The sequence below is a fragment of the Rattus norvegicus genome, chromosome 9 (assembly GCF_021556685.1).
Source record: "Rattus norvegicus strain SHRSP/BbbUtx chromosome 9, alternate assembly SHRSP_T2T, whole genome shotgun sequence".
Classification (NCBI taxonomy): Eukaryota; Metazoa; Chordata; class Mammalia; order Rodentia; family Muridae; genus Rattus; species Rattus norvegicus.
In genome coordinates, this window is record NC_141542.1 from 25454387 (window position 1) to 25460413 (window position 6027).

Here is a 6027-nt window from a genome sequence, read left to right on the forward strand (position 1 = left end):
TGTATTTACACTTGCACATGCTTTATATCTAGAGAGACTAGATGTGATAAAGTAGGATGCCCTTGTCGTTTACATATATGATGTACACTGCAAAGATAAATGAAGTGGATAACATGCAGATCACAGATCCATTGTTCCCTCGCATCTATGTGACTCTGCTTGCCTTTTCAAAACTGTGGAAGCCTCTGCTCATCCAGGTCTCAGGGCTCAAGCAAAATGCAGTCCCCTATGATCTCTGGCCAAGTGCTCTTGTGTTCTAAAAATTACTCTGCCTCAGGCTGCAGAGGCACTGAAGGTCCAGCCTTCACCTTCAAGGTGCAACCACTCTTTCAGTCTTTCCAGGCTCCCTGTTACTCAACTGAAGTTTTCAGCAGAGGCCTTTCATCTCCATAACAGAACCTTACCTAATACAAAACATTGGGAAGCCATCCTACATTCCTGATTGCCTGCAAACCTGACACCAAACAACATGCCTCTCTTCTTTATGCCTGTTTCCCTGATTTGAATGTAAATATTGTGTTCATCTGTGGCATTGGTGGTAAGAATAAAATCCTTAACATGAATAAGAGGACCATGCAGAGCATGGCTTTACATTCTATATACAAATTGAATAGCTAGAGGGAATTACCAAAGAAAACAATAAGAATCCTAACAACAATTATAGAAATTATGAAATGAAATAAAACAAAAACAAAAGCAAAAACAAAAATACCTTGTGGGTGCTGGTATTAAAGGCATGTATTAACTCTGCCAGCTTTTAGGTATTTCCAAAAAAAGCAAACAAACAAACAGCCTTATTGCAGTTGCAGCAGGTGCAGGAGAGAAAGCTGGGAGGTATCCTGTGCTGCTGCCCCCATGCTGTGATTCTGCAGCAACAACTTCCTTGGGAATAGGAACCTATATGCAGTGGGATCCCTTGCTGGACCTGTCATCTCAAAAATGGGGGCTTCTCTAATCCAAAACCTTGGAATCCAGTTTACTTCAGGCCAGGAATGAAGTCAGCCATCATTAGGGAAAGAGCAAGGGAAAAATTACATAGGAAAAAATATGTGCCTTAATCAGAAAAGATCCTCAACTTCTAAGGCCTCCACAATCTCCACCCCTCTCTTCTGAGCTGTGCATAGAGATGTTGTATAACTCCAGATGGTAGGAAAAGGCAGAGTTCTTCCCAGAAAACCCATACATGATTTTCCCCCTGATATCTGTGAGGTGAGGTGGCATCATTTCACAGAGTCAGCTCACCCGGGATAAGAACAGAGAAGCCACAGATGACAATGCCAATGGACTCCCTCCTGAACTTATGGACCCATTAAAATTGAGGTTTAGCCTAACCTTAGGCCATTCCACTCCCTGCCTATCCACCTGATTTTTATGTTTGGTATGAGTAAAAGATCAGAGTGGAGCCCCAAATATCCTCATGATAGGACTTGGAAATTCAGGAAGAATGATAATGGAGAAGGGATGGCTATGTGGTTACAATGTGGTAACTGGGTTCTGACCAGGAAACTCGTCCTTAGCCAATGGAGACTTAAAGCCAGGCCTCCTGCTTGTTCTAGTGCAGGCTAAGACTTCAGGGTCAGGCCAGCTCCTGACCCCCACACAGGGCTGCCTGCATACCCTTGTGACTGCATTAGAGCCAGAGTGCTCTCCGCCCCATCCTCTTCTCTCCTCTTTGTCACAGCCTTGGTCCCCAAGAGCACTTGTCAAACACCTTTATACATCTATGTCAATCTCAAAGTCAGATTCCCAGAGAATCAATCCCCATAGCTGACCATAAATGAGTATTCTTTGTGTGTGTATATATATAATGTTGTAGAACACAGAATAGGGATTCTTGGTGAAAGCTTCGTGGACATGTGTCTTTGCACTGGGATCTTTCCACATGACTTAGATATCCTTGCCATGAGGTCATTACCAGTCACCTTGCCATTTCAGTTTCGTTTTTCTTTTGGATGCTATCGCTGTTTGATGTAAGATCCAAGGCTGAACTTCCATACTGGGCTATGGTTCCAGACTTGCTTTACAGCCATATGGCCCTCGGGTTGTTTCCTTTTGATCCTAGAGGTTGATTAATATTTCCAGCAAGGCATCCAGTACTTGATAGGTACATGCTGTCACAGCAGAGTTATACAGAATTCATATGCTGGCCTTCCTCTGATGGTGCTTACCTTTGCCAAGTCCTCAAACAGGGCAGCTCTTGGAAAAAAAAACACTGCAGGGAAAGAAATCATGTATGTGGGTCTACCCCTGGCTCCTTGAGAAATGAAAGAGGAATATGGTCTTGGCTTACTGGAAGTCTTATCCCAAGACTAGGGAAGGGGATTCCAGAGAGCACTAAGCCTTCTCCTCATCCACCATAGTCTGTATAGCCTGTGGCTTTCATGTGGTCAGTGTGATGACCTTAAAATGTTCTAGGCATTTCTGCCATTTTATGTCTCTATACCTAGACATGACCTCAGGTGTACAGTCACATTGGAAACATAAAAAGCCTTGCATCTGAATTGTGAAATTCAATGTGTGTTATATTTAAAATACCACAATAATTGAGTGGCCACTGCTACAGTAAATATTATTAGGAGGTTTCTACCCCACCGTAGATCATTTAGTTCCCAAAAAAAGACACAAAACTTTTAGATTTAGAATAAGCCTTAAAGTACTAGGGCTGGGCAGACATCAACCCTCTGTGCTATTTTTTCTGCTTCCCTGTCCATAACCCCGAGGTATTGCTTGCCATGCTCTGCCTGGGTCACTCCTGTTCTGACAGGCTGGCCCTCATGGTAATACACTCACGATCCACCTACCCTATGGGGTGCTGTCTCCTTCCTTCTCCTCCATGTCTTTTCCCTCTCCTTGTGGACCCTGCCTGAGCCCCCAGGCCCAGGGAAACTTTGCTCTGTACTCTCTCTTCTGCCCAGTGCATGTTGTAGGGATTTTATTAGCCAATCAGGGATAACTTAGGAGGCAAAAAAAAAAAAAAAGAAAGAAAGAAAGAAAGAAAGAAAGAAAGAAAGAAAGAAAGAAAGAAAGAAAATCTGGTATACATGGGGATCTCCTTGTCTTGGAGCAACCAGACCTTAGGGTACAGAATTTACCATTTGAATATACAGCAGCAGCAGACACATTATAGGCCGATCTACTTTGTAGTTGGACTCAAAGCTTGGCTCTCACACCCATTGGATGTTCAACCCTGGAGAAGTTATTTTACCTTTGTGTGACTCAATTCCCTTATCTGCACAGTGAGGATGATAACGAGTGTTAATTCACAGAGTAGTCTTGGGGACTGACGAGTTAATATATCTAGTATTTAAACATTAAACACCATCTACTTTGCATAATTAATAAAAGTCTGTGGAAAGGGCAAAGTCATAAAGCCAGAAGAACATTTGATTTGGAAATGGGGCCGTACAACTACATCTAATAACAAATTGAGAATCAGGGAATGGTGGAAGACTAAGGCCAGAGAATTGGGAAATCAAGGCCAGCCTGGGCTGCATAATAAGATCCTATCTCAAAATATCAAACAAGTCAAGTTCGTAGTAATAATAAATCAAGAAATAGCCATTGTAAAGAATTTACAAAAAGCAAAGCAGTGGAGCAGAGGGACGCTGTGTGTCAAGTCCCTCTGCTGTCCATCTCTGGGACCAAGTATGCATCAGATCAGTGACAGGAACGGGGTGCTGAGAGCCTGGAGCAAAGGGATGCTGGCTGCATGGCCACATTTGAACAGCACTAAAGCAGGACTAAATGCTAAGAAAAAAAGCAATATGCAAAACATGTAAATTTTAATGTCCTCCAGAAAGGCAAAACCACAATAATTTTACTGTTTCTCAAGCTGCTTGTGTCACCAAACTTCTAATATTGGTAAGGATGTGAAAAACTCTTCTGATGCAAACCAGTTGCCAATAAGAAGAGCAACCAGTGTCCTGACCAAGGTGACCTGGATGCTGTCAAATAGGCCGAGGCAGCCTGGACAGCCATGAGAGTATGTTTAACACACAGATATCTGTCATTTCAAAAGGGGGAAAATGAAGCCTGACTTTCCCCCCTCCCCACTTTATGCAAAACCAAGAATACTTCTGCATTGGGACTTACAAATAAAAATATGCCAAGAAACTTCATAGAATATGCATTTCTCTTGTGTGTGCTCCTGAGTGTGTGTTTTGTGTGTGTTTTGTGTGTGTGTCTGTGTGTGTGTGTGTGTGTGTGTGTGTGTGTGTGTGTGTGTGTGTGCACAAATGCTTCAATTATCTGCTATGGTGAATACAATCCCCAACTCAATTATGAAGGTTAGTATTAAGCTGTGAGTAGTATGTGGAGAGTGGTCACAAAGAATAATTAGGAGTCCTCTTCTGTTAAGTTGTCTGAGACTCCCAAATGCTGCATGCTGTGAGTGGGCCTCACATCTCAGCACACTAATTCTATTAAGTACAATTCCCGTGTGTTTTCTTAAAAAATTTTCTGTGAAAACCTTTAATAATTTTTTCTCCCATTCATTTTTTTGTGTTGGTGACAAGGGTCTTTGTTTTTTTTTCTTTTTTTCTTTTTTTTTTTCTTGCTTATTTTAGGTCCACAGGATTTTCTGTAGCTTTTGAGGAAGTCCTAGGCTTAGGACACTGGATCCATATACTTTAGGGAATTAGCCAGTTCACTGAGCACATTTTTTGTTTGTTTGGTTTCTGTTTTTCTTTTGAGATCTCACTGTGGGAACAGAGGAAGTCCTGAGGAACTGCAGCCCTAAGTGGATGTGTGTTGTAAACATGATATGACCATGCCATGGACCCAAAGCCATTTATCCATGGGGAAAAGGCAAAGGCCCCCATACCCCTTGAGGCTCAGAGACATGACAAAGCCTTCTCAGGATGGTGTTGATAGTGTGTGCAGAAAAAGTCTACTCTACCTTTCTCTCTGGCCCCATTTGGATATTTATATCCTGAAGACTGCTTCCTGCAGAGACTGGTCCTACTGAGATTAGCTAAATCTGCCCCTTGTCAGTTACATATGCATAGTCCTCCCCTCCTTGTTTATCTGCATGTAATGCCCACCTCCTTGCTGCCCTGTGCAACAGCCCTGCTTCCTGCCAACTCTATATAATAAACATGGTGAGCTTCTGGGATGCTGCAGCCCATGGACCCAGCCTTCCCCATGTATGTATGTCCAATGTCAATCTTCATTTCCTACTCACCCACATCAGGCCCAAGTCCCTGGAGCCACACAAAGGACTTGGCAATCTCAGTCTGCTCCACTTTGAAGGAAGTGCTTTCTACACTGAAATCTAAAGCACACAGTGGGTTCAGCTCCCTCTCAAGTGTCTTTGGTGAGGGTTGGGGTGGGTGTGAGACCAGTTGCATTCTGACTATTGCAGAAGAGTAAGGATTCACAGTTTGCTTTTGGTGAAGGTGAGCTCCCCAAGAGGCTATCATTGCCAACGTTTTTCCAAGTCACTTCTAGGACGTCAACTGACTCCTAGGTGAGTCTTTGGTTACACTGCTTCAGTTTTCTGTGGCTACACTGTCCAAATGGCACCCACTGGTCACACATGGCTATTTGAGATGAACTGAACTTAGAACTAAAATCTGCCTCTTTAGTCACAGCAGGCAAACCAGGAGGCAAACAGCCAGCCAGAATCCATAGCCAGAAACACAGCAGATATAGAATATTTCTATCATCTGGAGAAGCAGCACTCTTAACCACCAAGCCATCTCTCCAGCCTGATAAAAAAGATTTTAAATTTCATTCTTTTTGTGTTTGTTTGCATCTTTCTTCTTGAGAACACTGTGATGGAATGTCCAAATGGTGATTAGTGGCGGTTGGTAGAAGGAGCCATATGTGTGATGCTGCCATATGTGTGAGGGGCTGGCAACAAGGTGCAGACCCAAGACCATGGCCCCCTGCCCTGAGGCTCCCCTGCTGGATGTGGGCTCTCAGCCCCATCAGGATGCCTTCAGGTGAGGACAGCAGGTGGTGGCTTGTGCCCTGCTGAGCCAGCCTAGGAGAGTGGCAACCACAATCGCCCTGACCAAGTCTCCA

At 43.6% G+C, this 6027-nt stretch overlaps 1 protein-coding gene across 1 annotated transcript in view; it reads left to right on the plus strand.

The window, feature by feature from the left end:
* The window catches only part of LOC134480541 (uncharacterized), a 176920-nt gene that overhangs the window by 671 nt on the left and 170222 nt on the right, over positions 1–6027 (plus strand). The gene's annotated exons all lie outside the window — the stretch shown is intronic.